This window comes from Convolutriloba macropyga, chromosome 4 (assembly GCF_964194025.1).
Source record: "Convolutriloba macropyga chromosome 4, txConMacr16.3, whole genome shotgun sequence".
In the NCBI taxonomy this organism is placed as follows: Eukaryota; Metazoa; Xenacoelomorpha; order Acoela; family Convolutidae; genus Convolutriloba; species Convolutriloba macropyga.
Window position 1 is genome coordinate 38,689,996 of NC_134471.1, and position 16,990 is coordinate 38,706,985.

The 16,990-nt window shown below is 37.4% G+C and overlaps 1 protein-coding gene across 1 annotated transcript in view; it reads right to left on the bottom strand.

Moving 5' to 3' along the window:
• Positions 1 to 16,990, bottom strand: part of LOC142338422 (uncharacterized) — a 109,553-nt gene that overhangs the window by 33,036 nt on the left and 59,527 nt on the right. The gene's annotated exons all lie outside the window — the stretch shown is intronic.

Sequence of the window (16,990 nt, forward strand, 5' to 3'; positions counted from 1 at the left end):
AACTTGTTAAGTACTTTTTTCTCAGACCAGTTAGAACAAAAATTCCTTCTCCCATAGAACCTATTTGGACTTACGCACTCCTAAGTAGGCCCTCAATTGATTGGAATAAGTCCTTCACTATATTGAAAAAAACTATGTTAAACTCTGTAAAGATAGTATTTTGAGCGCGAAATCTGACAACGTAATAAGTACTTTTTTCTCAGACCAGCTAGAACAAAAATTCCTTCTCCTGTAGAACCTATTTCGACTTTCCCACTCCTAAGTAGGCCCTCAATTGATTTGAATAAGTCCTTCACTATATTGAAAAACACTATTTGTTAAACTGTGTAAAGATAGTATTTTGAGCGAAAATCTGACAACGTGTTAATACTTTTTTCTCAGACCAGCTAGAACAAAAATTCCTTCTCCTGTAGAACCTATTTCGACTTTCCCACTCCTAAGTAGGCCCTCAATTGATTTGAATAAGTCCTTCACTATATTGAAAAACACTATTTGTTAAACTGTGTAAAGATAGTATTTTGAGCGAAAATCTGACAACGTGTTAAGTACTTTTTTCTCAGACCAGCTAGAACAAAAATTCCTTCTCCTGTAGAACCTATTTCGACTTTCCCACTCCTAAGTAGGCCCTCAATTGATTTGAATAAGTCCTTCACTATATTGAAAAACACTATTTGTTAAACTGTGTAAAGATAGTATTTTGAGCGAAAATCTGACAACGTGTTAAGTACTTTTTTCTCAGACCAGCTAGAACAAAAATTCCTTCTCCTGTAGAACCTATTTCGACTTTCCCACTCCTAAGCAGGCCCTCAATTGATTTGAATAAGTCCTTCACTATATTGAAAAACACTATTTGTTAAACTGTGTAAAGATAGTATTTTGAGCAAACATCTGACAACGTGTTAAGTACTTTTTTCTCAGACCAGCTAGAACAAAAATTCTTTCTCCCTTAGAACCTATTTGGACTTTCCCACTCCTAAGTAGGCCCTCGATTGATTTGAATAAGTCGTTCACTATATTGAAAAACACTATTTGTTAAACTGTGTAAAGATAGTATTTTGAGCGAAAATCTGACAACGTGTTAATACTTTTTTCTCAGACCAGCTAGAACAAAAATTCCTTCTCCTGTAGAACCTATTTCAACTTTCCCACTCCTAAGTAGGCCCTCAATTGATTTGAATAAGTCCTTCACTATATTGAAAAACACTATTTGTTAAACTGTGTAAAGATAGTATTTTGAGCGAAAATCTGACAACGTGTTAAGTACTTTTTTCTCAGACCAGCTAGAACAAAAATTCCTTCTCCTGTAGAACCTATTTCGACTTTCCCACTCCTAAGTAGGCCCTCAATTGATTTGAATAAGTCCTTCACTATATTGAAAAACACTTTGTTAAACTGTGTAAAGATAGTATTTTGAGCGAAAATCTGACAACGTGTTAAGTACTTTTTTCTCAGACCAGCTAGAACAAAAATTCCTTCTCCTGTAAAACCTATTTGAACTTTCCAACTCCTAAGTAGGCCCTCATTTGATTTGAATAAGTCCTTCACTATATGGAAAAACACTATTTGTTAAACTGTGTAAAGATAGTATTTTGAGCGCGAAATCTGACAACGTGTTAAGTACTTTTTTCTCAGACCAGCTAGAACAAAAATTCCTTCTCCCTTAGAACCTATTTGGACTTTCCCACTCCTAAGTAGGCCCTAAATTGATTTGAATAAGTCCTTCACTGTATTGAAAAACACTATTTGTTAAACTCTGTAAAGATAGTATTTTGAGCGCGAAATCTGACAACGTGTTAAGTACTTTTTTCTCAGACCAGCTAGAACAAAAATTCCTTCTCCTTTACAACCTAATTGGACTTTCCCACTCCTAAGTAGGCCCTCAATTGATTTGAATAGGTCCTTCACTATATGGAAAAACACTATTTGTTAAACTGTGTAAAGATAGTATTTTGAGCGCGAAATCTGACAACGTGTTAAGAACTTTTTTCTCAGACCAGCCAGAGCAAAAATTCTTTCTCCCTTAGAACCTATCTGGACTTTCCCACTCGTAAGTAGGCCCTCATTTGATTTGAATAAGTCCTTCACTATATGGAAAAACACTATTTGTTAAACTGTGTAAAGATAGTATTTTGAGCGCGAAATCTGACAACGTGTTAAGTACTTTTTTCTCAGACCAGCTAGAACAAAAATTCCTTCTCCTGTAAAACCTATTTGGACTTTCCCACTCCTAAGTAGGCCCTCAATTGATTTGAATGAGTCCTTCACTATATTGAAAAACACTATTTGTTAAACTGTGTAAAGATAGTATTTTGAGCGAAAATCCGACAACGTGTTAAGTACTTTTTTCTCAGACCAGCTAGAACAAAAATTCTTTCTCCCTTAGAACCTATTTGGACTTTCCAACTCCTAAGTAGGCCCTCATTTGATTTGAATAAGTCCTTCACTATATGGAAAAACACTTTGTTAAACTGTGTAAAGATAGTATTTTGAGCGCGAAATCTGACAACGTGTTAAGTACTTTTTTCTCAGACCAGCTAGAACAAAAATTCCTTCTCCCTTAGAACCTATTTGGACTTTCCCAGTCCTAAGTAGGCCCTCAATTGATTTGAATAAGTCCTTCACTGTATTGAAAAACACTATTTGTTAAACTATGTAAAGATAGTATTTTGAGCGCGAAATCTGACAACGTGTTAAGTACTTTTTTCTCAGACCAGCTAGAACAAAAATTCTTTCTCCCTTAGAACCTATGTTGATTTTCCCACTCCTAAGTAGGCCCTCATTTGATTTGAATAAGTCCTTTACTATATGGAAAAACACTATTTGTTAAACTGTGTGAAGATAGTATTTTGAGCGCGAAATCTGACAACGTGTTAAGTACTTTTTTCTCAGACCAGCTAGAACAAAAATTCCTTCTCCCTTAGAACTTATTTGGACTTTCCCACTCCTAAGTAGGCCCTAAATTGATTTGACTAAGTCCTTCACTATATTGAAAAACACTATTTGTTAAACTCTGTAAAGATAGTATTTTGAGCGCGAAATCTGACAACGTGTTAAGTACTTTTTTCTCAGGCCAGCTAGAACAAAAATTCTTTCTCCCTAAGAACCTATCTGGACTTTCCCACTCCTAAGTAGGCCCTCATTTGATTTGAATAAGTCCTTCACTATATGGAAAAAAACTATTTGTTAAACTGTGTAAAGATAGTATTTTGAGCGCGAAATCTGACAACGTGTTAAGTACTTTTTTCTCAGACCAGCTAGAACAAAAATTCTTTCTCCCTTAGAACCTATTTGGACTTTCCCACTCCTAAGTAGGCCCTCATTTGATTTGAATAAGACCTTCACTATATGGAAAAACACTTTGTTAAACTGTGTAAAGATAGTATTTTGAGCGCGAAATCTGACAACGTGTTAAGTACTTTTTTCTCAGAACAGCTAGAACAAAAATTCTCCGCCATTAGAACCTATTTGGCCTTCCACACACCTAAGTAGAGTCTCAATTGATTTGAATAAGTTCCTCAATACACTTACACAGAAAAATGAGATTTGAAAAGTTGAGTCATAATGAAATTTTACCTGAAAAGTCATTATCTAACAATTTCGTGTGAATTAGCAAATGAGTCAAAATAATTCTCAGCAGCTTGAATGAGACACAAGAAAGATAATCAAAAATTAAGGATCGAGATACATAGTGGAGTCAATTGTGTTCGAAGTGTCGCATTATTTTCACTAAATAGTTTTTCTCCTTGAAAACAAAATGAAACAGTTTGTAGGCAATCATGGCTACAGGAACTTCCACAGTCTCCTCAGAATCCGATACAACAAAACCGAAGGTTGAACTCTCTGAGGAAGCACCTCTTACCAATTTAATCTTACTGATAATATGCTTCTTTCGCAGAACACACTTCTTTGTTTCATCCTCATAGAAAAAAAGAATTTCACCCAACAGTATGTCTTCGTTCAATGAGATCGCGACAAATATATCAGCGCGCGACCCACGACCGTAAGCCCCTGATGTTAAAAAGAACGAATCACGAATTCTACAAAACAGACGTTTTCGGGGATGCTCACGTCTAAAATTTCGGGTAGCCTCTGTTTCAACCATTCCGAAAGCTTCATCGAATGGCTTTTTTGTGGACAACTCATTTAATGATTGAGTTAGGCAATCATCTTGAACTTCAATAGTCGCCAGTAACTTTGATCGAATAAAACGTTGAACCAAAACATGACAATGATTCACCGTTCCAGTAAGAGGGGCAAGGAGAAGCCTGTTGGCAGACTCGAACATGAATGCAGAAGTAGTAAAAAGAGGTCCAATACTTCGAACCTGCCAACTTAGGTGTCGTAAAAGGTGGAAATTGATTGATTCCATTCTGCTGCATTTTTCTGCCATACTCAGGCAAAACTCATCAATAAGAGTTTCACAAAGCTCTGCATTTTTACTCGAGTCGTATAACTCACGAATGGCAAAGACCAATTTCTTGAGATCATCTTCGTCGCTTCGTTTGTCCTCGCCAAACAGAAAGGAGGGCAAAATAACCGGGGATAAATACAGGAGGATAGTTTTCAGCTCTTTTGCTTTCATGTTTGATAAAGCCTCTAATCTTCGCACGGTGTTCTCAAGCTCCTTGGGAAGGGCAACAGATCCCAGAAAAGTGTTCAACTGTCCACGGTGCTCCACTCTCATCTTGTCGTAAAGATAACCGAGAAGGTCTTTGGCAACACCCAAGAAAAGCTGGTGCATTGGGTCGATCGGGGACGACAAAGGCTGGTTGGGAATTAAAGAGAGTAATATACTTCTTCCTTTGACACCTTGGGTCCTCACTTCAGCGTCTGCTTTTCGACCGTGTTTTAACTGAATTTCTCTGATGCTGCCCTTTTCAAGCTCTCTCAAATTCAATAGGTGCGACTCGTGCGACCTCATCACAAACTTTTCATCGTGGGGATACCTATGAGAGCCCGCAAAGTGAAAGCCACGTTGAGTGCACAAGGTACATCCGTAGAAGCCGTTACACTGCTTCATTTTGAGAACCTTTGCCTTTCCAATTAAATCGGCAACAAAAAGAATTGGCTGGAAATCTAACTCAATTTTTCTTTCACCTACTTTCAAAAACGTTGCGGAGGAGAGCTCATTGATCATGTGTTGGAACATCTGGTTGAAATCAGGATAGCCAGATCCAACAAACAAAGCCGCAAGAACAATATTTTGAAACCTTTGGCGTTTTTTAGGAGGAAGGTCAGCAACAGAGATAAAAAGAGGCCACGCCGATAAGACTGGACTTTTGCTTACGTTAGCTCCATCTGTATTTACAATTAACCGAACAGTTAGTTTATTTCCAATAATCCGAAACTCTGGCATATGCAGGTCTTCGTTGAAGGTCTTATTGGCTGCATAGAAGAGCATTTCATCTATGTGTTCCTCAACTATGTCAACAAGCAGTTGTCTAAACTTTACAACAATCAATTCACCATTTTCGATAGTTATTTTTTCTTCCTGGTAAAGAGAAGAACACTCTTTTAACTTAGTTTTGACGGCCCAAGGGGTTATTGTCTGATGATCAAATAGTTCCTGGTCTCTCTTTATAAGATCGAACAGAAGTGCATCTGAACAATTATGACGCGCCACAATAGCTAAAAGAGACGCAATTAAATTACCTGCAGATACTTCATTCACTTCTCGCAAACGCATACTAGAGAAAATTTCATTGAAACCGAGTCCACTACTTTCTGCTATGTCAGTATCCGATAAAAAACTGCCACTTCGGTCAACAAACTCATTAAAATTAGCTAGTCCTTCAAATGAATCACTTTCAATCTCATCCTCCACAAGTTGATTCGCACCACTATCTACAGGAGGAACATTTGCAGCTATTTCGTCCAATTTTTCTTCGTCCTGAATATCTAAAGGCGCTTCAAATTCCAGAGAGAGTTCGCTGCTGTTTGAGCAATCTTCATAAAACTTTATCATCTCCTCCAGATGCAATTTTGGTGTCACGATTGGCTTTAAGGAAATTCTGGGCTTAGATTTTCTGCATCGTTTCTTAGCAATTTCACGGACAGTGTCTTTGACTGTTTCATCTGAAGATACGTTCTGGTTACCGTGTAGCTGCGTCATTCCACACAAACAGTCTGCGTTGTTATCGCCAAAAAAATTGCTGTTGTAGAACGTCACTAACTCTTCGCCGTCGACAATTGGTCGCAAAGCCCTTAGTCTGACGCATTCGCGTCCATTATAGCCACCGCTCATGTAGTAATCGCAATTGGGTTCACATGAGTGGTTAGCCCATCTTGCGATTCCTATCATTAATTTTTCACCTTCCATGAGAGACCAGTCGTCAACAGTTCTATTCTTTGGTTTCTTTGCCAGCAACCCAACTGTATTTTGAAGTTCTCCAGTAGGCAAGGTTTTTCCACTTCGATTTCTTAAGCAGAACCCTCCAAAATTGTCACGCTCAATTCTAAAACCGTCATTGTATGCTGCCGAATAGATTGCACGAACGTCAAGACAGAGTTTTTTGAAATTTCGATTTCCATTCTCAAGCGCATTGAATTCTTCTTGTGACATAAGAGTAGTGAGGGCATGAGGCTCTCTTTCAGTATCGTTGATATGTAAAGGTGCTATGAAACCCTCTGCTTGACATAAAAGTTCACAAACATCCATACCTGGAACCATTCGATTGAACAGTGATTGAGAACATAGCACAATTGAGCGAATTTAAAAAATAACTCAATACCGTCTGACTAATGGCTCGTGAACAACCAGCGACAACTTTGCATTATTAGCTTAACACTTAGGCTGATAAACAAACAACGCACAACGACGAGCAAAAATTAGGACTTCAACTTTGCCAAACCTCAATTAAAACAATAATATGTAACCTCAGCATAGTTAGGGAAGCGTACGAAGAAAAACTCCACTCAATGTCTATCCCCTTCCTTTATCAAAAACATAGTTGCCTCAAGCCAGTGAATATATCCTAAGGTAAAATGAAGAACAAAATTTACACATGTGAACCGAACGAAAAAGCGTTAAAAGACGTGGAAATTAAAACAGAGGCAACATAAAACTCTATTTCAATCAAAGAAAAATTAAGATCAGTAACTTTTTGAGAAAACTGCAAAAACTTTAGAGATTCTAGACTAAAGCTATACAAAGCTAATTTATAGAAACACAAGTATCACCGAATAAACAGCAGTGCACAAATACATCCCGCGAGAACTAACAAAGTACAGGCGCAATTTACAGATTGACATAAGTACAGGAAGGCATATGCTCGAGAACAAATATAATCTAACTTTAACAAACATCTATTGAGGGACTGAATTAGGGTTCAGACAATAATTCTACTTCTCGGTTACAAATTCGAAGTTTCTTCACACTTCGCTTGTAATAGGTGTGACAACGTCATTTTTCCTATTGAAGCTTCTTCTCTCTCTACCTGCCTGATTAGCAGCATCTTTCGCTTTTTGAAAAGCCAGATTAGGGCTGAGTGGATACTTCTGAATTACCACATCTAAAAATTAAGGAAGTGGATGGAAAGTACATTTTCTCAAAGCAGAAGCGCAGACATTGAAAGCAACACTAACTTTGAGTTAAAAAGTATCAACTTTTAGTTAACAAGTATTTAACAAACGCATTAAATAGCAACAGCTGATTTGCAGCAATCGTTAGTGAATTAGATTGATGGACGCAGATTTAAGGAAACAATTACCTTTAAACTTCATCGTTTTTTCTATTGGAGCTTCGGATCGAACTGGAGACTTAGAACTGTCAATCATTTCCTCAGTTAAACCATTAATTCCAAAAATCTTAATTCTAAGACTGCGGCCAAGCTGTGAAGGGTACTTGTTTGCCTTCAAATCCATCAAATTTTCGCCATCAAAATTGACCCTTGTAGGGGGATAAGTGGCCATGAGTTCATCGTCCTCATCAATCGATTGAAAACCAAATTTCTGTAACCGCGCTACTTCTTTCAGTTCTTCGAACTAGAACAAACAGTACTACTTTTCTTTTTTCATGAACATTATACGTTTACTATTTTTCCGAAGATTACGAATATTTTTATTACTTACTCGGATGTTAAGTTCATCTATTTTTCAATTTGAAGTTTTTAAATGAGCATTATCATCATTATTATTGCCACTTTTATTTATACTACTCTTATTATTATTACTGTCATTAAAAATATATATCTCTATTTATAACACTTAATCTAAATTTGAAATGTTTAGTTACCGTTTCACCGATCTCCGCGATGATCTTCCTCCGCTTTTTTTCACTTTTGTTCTCGACAACTTTGCTGACTGCCTGAGCACGGATCATTCTGGTTTCATGTTCCGCAACAAAATCTTTGAATTCCTTGCACACGGGCTCGCCACACCCCTTTAAAAAAGTAACTTTGCTATCCTCTAAAACTCAACTCAAAAAGTTTCGTGCACTTTTTAATTTAAGTTTTCAAAAACGTTTCATGAATCAGAATCACTGAGCAACTGATTTAATTTTGAAGAACTTTTCCTTTAGCGCTTTTGCCATTTCTCGTGTTCAAGAAAAATCAAAGACCAAAATCTAGTGCTAAAACAAACAAATAAACTTAACGGACTAGCCTTGTCGCGAAGTTTGTCTTGCAGCTTTAAAGTTTTCTTGGGTTCGAATAGCAGCAGATTGCGTGCGCCTTGAGAACCACCTGCTACACTTGGTGTTTCTCTCATTTGCTGTTGGGGATTTGGCGGGTCACGCTTGCCTTTGTTTTTCTTTGGTGTATTACGTTTCGCCGTTCCCTCGTCATTCATCAATGGAGACTCGAAGACAATGGTTGAGCCTCTTCTTAAGGTCTCATCTTCAATTGGATTTTCAGTAGGCGGAGCAGTAGACTGATTATTCAAAAACAGTGGCTCTAAACCTTTATATAGACGGTCTTGAGTCTCTTTTTGGTGATTGTGAGCCTCTTTTGATTTCCCGCTTCCCAAAAAAATAGCCTCGGGATCCTTAGATTTGTGGATGATCCTCATTTGATCTCCAGGTTTTGAGGCCAGCTTGTTATCTGCAGTAGTACCGAGGACCCACATCGGACTGTTGAAGGGAACAACTACCGCTGTTTTGTCATAATAAAACACGAACTTATCATCTTGATGTCGCTCTTGAATTTTCCGACGGACTGCTGTCTCAGGGTCAGTTTCAAAGTGGGTTTCTTTAACTTGTCTTTTACTGGCAGAGCGTGAAAAAACTTGCGACATGGTTCTGAAACCAGTGAAAAACATTATTGCCATGACAAAAATTGCCTCATCGTTACTGCATCGAAACAAGGTTTTAGGGAACAGGACTTCGTGGAAACAAGTAGTTCGTGGAAACAAGATATCTCTATTCAGCTACAAACGAAAACAACATCAAAGCGCAAAAATCTCTTTAAAAATTTTATACAAAGCGGTCATGTGACGTGAAATTTTTCCTTTTTAGGCGTATCAAGTATGGCTTAAAACAAGGTGACACTTAGGCGCGAAATGTATAACAAGAAAGTAAAAACATTCAAGGGAAACTATTCTTTTATTCAGCAAACTTTTCACGAACAAAAGAGGTCTAAATCCACAAAATCATACCAGGTAAAATTGAGTTTACGGAAAATCTTAAAAGTTTAACATCGATCAAAAAGAAAGCTTGAGTAATCAGGTAACAAATTAAAAGCAAAATCTAACACAGAAAAAGAAACTCAGATTATATATCTCCTCATCGGAACTAAAAATTACTAAGTAGGAAACACAAAAGCTCTTCTTGAGATGGCTAATAACTGTGCCGAAAAAGCTAAATCGGCAGGGCTTCCTGTAGTACTTTTGCACAAACTATTGACTGCTTGTATTCTTGTTCATTGCAGCTTTTCTTTTGAGTTCCTTCTTTTCCTGGCTATATTTGCCTGTACCCTCGAGTCTCTGCTTAACGTTGAGTCCAGCCTTGTTTGCAGCTTTCTTAGCCTGCGACTTGGCATCAGGAAATAAATTTCGCGGGAATTTCCTCTCAACTGCACCTAAGAAAGAAGCAGAAAACGTTACCGACATATTTTTTTCAAAAACCTTTCTCCTGCTATTCTCATCTATACAAACCATATTATTGTAAAGGTGAAAATGAAAAAAAGAACCCCTTTAGTTCTTCAATCTCAAAACAACTGGTTATCAAACCAACGTGCAAAATAGAATTAACCAACTTACGGAAAAACGTGAGCATTTTTTCAACTGAGGCACACTTCCGAACTTTTCCTTGTGTTTTATTGGGCAGGATCATTTCATATGCAAGACCATTAGCTCCAAAAACCCATCTTCTGAGCGCCAGACCATAGTCCCACGGTTGATGTCCACTGTAGATCAGGTCAAGATTTTTGTTGTTGATACCGAATTGGACATTTGGTTTCCTTTCTACTTTGCTAAGAAGAGCATTTTCTTCTAGAGCATCATCATTATCAGTGTCTTCGTTTTCCTCATCTTGACTGCAGGAGGACTCCGTCAGACTTGTCTCAAAATCATCAACTCCGTCCATCGAGTTCCTGACCTGCACGAAAACTCAACGAATGGTTTTCTCAAAATCAAAAAAAAACAAGCTCAGAGAAAAAAGGGAACTAACTATTTGAGACAACGTCCGCTTAAGTGTACACATATCTTCCGCCGCACGATCAGAAGACCGCTCCATCGTTTTGATTATCTGATGGACGCGCTTTTCATTGTTGAGCAGGACTTCCGTGACAGATTTATGATGATCACAGCACTAAACAGTCAACAAGCGCGTCAAAAACATCAAACAGAATATGCTCGAGTTAAACAGCCTGCTCAGTTTCTCATCAAAAAATAACCGAACATAGCATTAAACATTCAGAAAAGCCATTTTTGTTGGTTATCAAAACTCCTCGTCAATTAAGATGTAGTTGGAGAACTAACCGAAACCAATTTAATCGTCTTCGCTGTTTTCGAGGTCTCTTCCTTTTGCGATTCAATACTTTCACATAAGTCAGATTCATGAGAACCAGTCGGCAAAGTTGAACTGGCTTGACGCTCCACCGTGATTGCATCATTGCTGGCTTCAGAAAAACAATCGTCAGACCTAGAACTCCGGGCCACAGAGACGCCATGATGAGAAGTGGATATGTTGCTTGTATTTCCAAGACTGAATTCTTGTCTGAGTTTTTCAAGATCGGGCTTATAATTCCCGCACCCGTGCTTCACAACAATATAGGTACGGACTTGATTGTCCTTAAATAAGAGAACGTCCTTCCCCTCTTTTGCCATTACCTTGTCAATGAATTCTGTGGAGCCCCACATTTCAGAATCCGCTGTAATTAGTTGGACATCGTCCTTTTCCTTTGAAATGACTAACCACTCAAGCATAGCTTTTCTCTTAAAACGAAAAAAGTTGACACAACCGGTAAGTTAAACCAATTTCGACAGTTCTTAGAACCATTTAAAACATTGTCGTGGCGGCTCAGATGAGTTTCACTATAGCAATCAAAACTAAATTGGAACTAGATTGCAAAACGAAAAATTTACTTCTAATTAAAACAGAACCGTAGGCCGATTCATCACATCAACAGTACGACAAAGGACTATATCAAAAAAATTACATTCAAAGAACAGATTAAAACAAAATCTAGCTGCTTTTAATTTGCTGAGGCATCCTCCTCAAATTCCGTTTGCTAACTCATCACTCAAATCATCCGTATGAACTGAGACAGTAGAGTCAAAACTATCATCTGCTGTGAGGTCAACTAATTCAATTGCTGCTTTTTCCAATTTCTCAACTCTGGCACTGATCTCATCTAATTTTCTTTTTAGCACACAAATTTCTTTTCTTAAATCATCTTCGAACTTTGCGCTGGATTCTGGCTGCGCAGTGGGATTTATAGCAGGCCTTCTGCAGATAACACGGCCTTCACTTACTGCAATTACAGTTTGATGCATCTTAACAACACTGAAAGGAACGTGTAATGAACTTGAAAAATTTAACAGAATCACTGAAAGAAACGCTTGCTTAATACTTCGCCGCCGCATGAAAGAAACGCTCGAGATACCCACTGAAAAAACATTTTGAAACGGTGCGTCATATTCAAAATGTGACCAATATTTCTAGTAACACAAGTTGCAAAAGAAAATAGAAGTACAAATTAAGTATTGGAAAAGCAACCTACCGTTGTGCTACAATCGGAATCCCCTGGATTCGGAATTGACAGCCAACAAATAGTTGAAGCTTTCCAAAATATAAAGCGTTCAAGAGCTATTTATTAAATTATAGTTCAAGCCAAACAGCTGTTCAAAAACTATTTATCTATTTATTATTTAAGCCACCCAATCGGCTTTTCGGTCAGCCACACAATCGGCTGTTCAAACTATTTAATTACCTATGATTTAAGCCACTCTTTCGGCTTTTCAACCAACCATAAAATCGGCTGTTCGAATACTATTTGTCTACTTATTATATAAGCCACTCAATCGGCTTTTCAACCAGCCACACAATCAGCTGTTCAAAATTTATTTATCTACTTATTGCATAAGCCACACAATCGGCTTTTCAGTCAGCCACACAATCGGCTGTTCATACTATTGTATTACCTATTGTTTAAGCCACGCTATCAGCTTTTCAACCAGCCACACAATCAGCTGTTCAAATTCTAGTTATCTACTTATTAATTAAGCCACACAATCGGCTTTCAGTCAGCCACACAATCGGCTGTTCAAACTATTGAGTTACCTTTGTTTAAGCCACGCTATCGGCTTTTCAACCAGCCACACAATCGGCTGTTCAAACTATTTAATTACCTATTGTTTAGGCCACTCTTTCGCCTTTTCAACCAGCCACACAATCGGCTGTTCAAAAACTATTTATCTATTTATTATTTAAGCCACCCAATCGGCTTTTCGGTCAGCCACACAATCGGCTGTTCAAACTATTTAATTACCTATGATTTAAGCCACTCTTTCGGCTTTTCAACCAACCATAAAATCGGCTGTTCGAATACTATTTGTCTACTTATTATATAAGCCACTCAATCGGCTTTTCAACCAGCCACACAATCAGCTGTTCAAAATTTATTTATCTACTTATTGCATAAGCCACACAATCGGCTTTTCAGTCAGCCACACAATCGGCTGTTCATACTATTGAATTACCTATGATTTAAGCCACTCTTTCGGCTTTTCAACCAACCATAAAATCGGCTGTTCGAATACTATTTGTCTACTTATTATATAAACCACTCAATCGGCTTTTCAACCAGCCACACAATCAGCTGTTCAAAATTTATTTATCTACTTATTGCATAAGCCACACAATCGGCTTTTCAGTCAGCCACACAATCGGCTGTTCAAACTATTGAGTTACCTTTGTTTAAGCCACGCTATCGGCTTTTCAACCAGCCACACAATCAGCTGTTCAAATTCTAGTTATCTACTTATTGTTTAAGCCACACAATCGGCTGTTCAAACTATTTAATTACCTATTGTTTAGGCCTCTTTCGCCTTTTCAACCAGCCACACAATCGGCTGTTCAAATTATTTATCTATTTATTATTTAAGCCACCCAATCGGCTTTTCGGTCAGCCACACAATCGGCTGTTCAAAATATTTAATTACCTCTGATTTAAGCCACTCTTTCGGCTTTTCAACCAACCATAAAATCGGCTGTTCAAATACTATTTGTCTACTTATTATATAAGCCACTCAATCGGCTTTTCAACCAGCCACACAATCAGCTGTTCAAAATTTATTTATCTACTTATTGCATAAGCCACACAATCGGCTTTTCAGTCAGCCACACAATCGGCTGTTCATACTATTGAATTACCTATTGTTTAAGCCACGCTATCGGCTTTTCAAGAAGCCACACAATCAGCTGTTCAAAATTTATTTATCTACTTATTATTTAAGCCACACAATCGGCTTTTCAGTCAGCCACACAATCGGCTGTTCAAACTATCGAATTACCTATTGTCTAAGCCACACCGTCGGCTTTTCAACCAGCCACGCGATCGGCTGTTCAAATGCTATTTCTTTTTTAATGCTATTATTTAATGCTATTTCTTTATGTTTAAGCCAGTTTATTTATTGTTTAGGTTCATGCTATTCTTCCACCAGATACACAGAAAACTCAAATGAGGAAAAATTCAAAAGTGTAATATAACAGCTCAGTCAAAAACTATCTTCACGGAGAGAGTTTTTAATTACTTTGAATTAGACGAAAATGTTATAACAAAAGTGTCAAAAAATTCAAATTAAAGCTCAAAACATCAAAATTACGTAATTCACAATACTAATTTCAAGTGCAAAAACAAAAGCACACGCAACAAAGTTACAAATTTCAGGCGAGCAAACTTTTAAATCAAATTCTCAGCGAGAAGCTTTATCTTTTTTATAAGATATTGGCTCAAAAACTCATAAGAGCTGAGGTGAACCCCATCATAGAAATCGCGACCAATGACTTCCGCGAATTCTATATGTTTCCTCTTGTATTTGTTCAGCAGTCTGCTGTTCATTTTGCGGATTCCGTCAGGATTGTTCAAGCGCGGAATAATATCTGCCGTCAAGACTACTGAATTGTTCTGCTGGCAGTAACTGAACAAATCTCGGATTTCCGCAGTTAACTCTTTCAGGGACATATCAGCGGGTGTAAAGATATCTCTGGGGCAAATATCATTTCCTCCAATCATTATGACTAATACGTCGTAACCTCGCAGCTCGTTCGTGTAATTCCGCCAATTGCGGGCTCTCTCACCGCCTTTGCCCAGGGCAACAACATTTTCGGGTAATTGGAGCCTTTGAACGTGGCTGTCCCCAAATATTCCTATCTTTTTCTGTGTAAATGTGCTCATATTTAGCTGAAACAAAATTGAGCTTTTTTCTAAATTTGTTTAAGCCCAGCTTTTATATATATACACATAATATCAACACCTAAGACAAGACAAGATTGAATATCATGAAGCTTTCGATACAAACAACCTTTCAAACAGCATTAGTTCAAAATTAAAAGTTTGGGTGACCTGTAAAAATGGTCAATAAATTAGCCCTCTTAAAAAACGTAGCCCACTCGTACCCAGCTTTTATATATACATACACACATAATATCAACACCTAAGACAAGACAAGATTGAATATCATGAAGCTTTCGATACAAACAACCTTTCAAACAACATTAGTTCAAAATTAAAAGTTTGGGTGACCTGTAAAAATGGTCAATAAATTAGCCCTCTTAAAAAACGTAGCCCACTCGTACCCAGCTTTTATATATACATACACACATAATATCAACACCTAAGACAAGACAAGATTGAATATCATGGAGTTTTCGATACAAACAACCTTTCAAACAACATTAGTTCAAAATTAAAAGTTTGGGTGACCTGTAAAAATGGTCAATAAATTAGCCCTCTTAAAAAACGTAGCCCACTCGTACCCAGCTTTTATATATACATACACACATAATATCAACACCTAAGACAGGACAAGATTGAATATCATGAAGCTTTCGATACAAACAACCTTTCAAACAACATTAGTTCAAAATTAAAAGTTTGGGTGACCTGTAAAAATGGTTAATAGATTAGCCCTCTTAAAAAACGTAGCCCACTCGTACCCAGCTTTTATATATACATACACACATAATATCAACACCTAAGACAAGACAAGATTGAATATCATGAAGCTTTCGATACAAACAACCTTTCAAACAACATTAGTTCAAAATTAAAAGTTTGGGTGACCTGTAAAAATGGTCAATAAATTAGCCCTCTTAAAAAACGTAGCCCACTCGTACCCAGCTTTTATATATACATACACACATAAGATCAACACCTAAGACAAGACAAGATTGAATATCATGGAGCTTTCGATACATAACAAGTCCTTGACTGCACTGAAATTCACTTTTTATGAAAACGAACAAAAATAATTTTTGAGCTCGAAATCTGACAACGTATTAAGTAATTTTTACTCAGACCAGCTATATCAACAATTAGCCCTCTATCAGAACCTACTAGGACTGTGACACTCCTAAGTAGACCCTCAATTCAATTGAACAAGTCCTTGACTGCACTGAAATTCACTTTTATGAAAACGCACAAAGATAATTTTTGAGTTCGAAATCTGACAACGTATCAAGTACTTTTTACTCAGACCAGCTAGATCAACAATTAGCCCTCTATCAGAACCTACTAGGACTATGACACTCCTACGTAGACCCTCAGTTCAATTGAACAAGTCTTTGACTGCAATGAATTTCACTTTTTATGAAAACGCTCAAATAATTTTTGAGCTCGAAATCTGACAACGTATTAAGTACTTTTTACTCAGACCAGCTATATCAACAATTAGCCCTCTATCAGAACCTACTAGAACTGTGACACTCCTAAGTAGACCCTCAATTCAATTGAACAAGTCCTTGACTGCACTGAAATTCACTTTTTATGAAAACGCACAAAAATAATTTTTGAGCTCGAAATCTGACAACGTATTAAGTACTTTTTACTCAGACCAGCTAGATCAACAATTAGCCCTCTAACAGAACCTACTAGGACTATGACACTCCTACGTAGACCCTCAATTGAATTGAACAAGTCCCTGACTGCACTGAAATTCACTTTATGAAAACGTACAAAAATAATTTTTGAGCTCGAAATCTGACAACGTATTAAGTACTTTTTACTCAGACCAGCTCGATCAACAATTAACCCTCTATCAGAACCTACAAGGACTATGACACTCCTATATAGAACCTCAATTCAATTGAACAAGTCCTTGACTGCACTGACATTCACTTTTTATGAAAACGCACAAAAATAATTTTTGAGCTCGAAATCTGACAACGTATTAAGTACTTTTAACTCAGACTAGCTAGATCAACAATTAACCCTCTATCAGAACCTACAAGGACTATGACACTCCTACGTAGAACCTCAATTCAATTGAACAAGTCCTTGACTGCACTGAAATTCACTTTTTATGAAAACGCACAAAAACAATTTTTGAGCTC